Source organism: Centroberyx gerrardi, chromosome 15, assembly GCF_048128805.1.
Source record: "Centroberyx gerrardi isolate f3 chromosome 15, fCenGer3.hap1.cur.20231027, whole genome shotgun sequence".
Classification (NCBI taxonomy): Eukaryota; Metazoa; Chordata; class Actinopteri; order Beryciformes; family Berycidae; genus Centroberyx; species Centroberyx gerrardi.
In genome coordinates, this window is record NC_136011.1 from 27,182,253 (window position 1) to 27,182,592 (window position 340).

A 340-nucleotide genomic window follows, 5' to 3' on the forward strand; every position below is an offset into this window, starting at 1 on the left:
CATGAGGCTGCATGGACGAGACTTCAATTCATTGCTGATTTTGTTATTTTCATAGGATTTGTTTACGGTAAGAAATGCATTAAAAAAAAAACACCAGCCTTATCCTTTAACCAAAGTTGTTTTAATTGTCCAAATTTAACCGTTAGCTAAACTTTTCATGCTGACACAGAATCTTTTCATGGTGGAGGAACGTCATCTTCACATTATTCGTGTTCGTAACTCGTAATCTGTGTTTCAGAGTTCCTGCTCATTTCACGATCATTTTGTCAGACTGTGTTGGTCCTTTTTCATTCAGCATCCCACCATCACTCCCTCTCCTCCCTCAGTGTCTTATATTCTC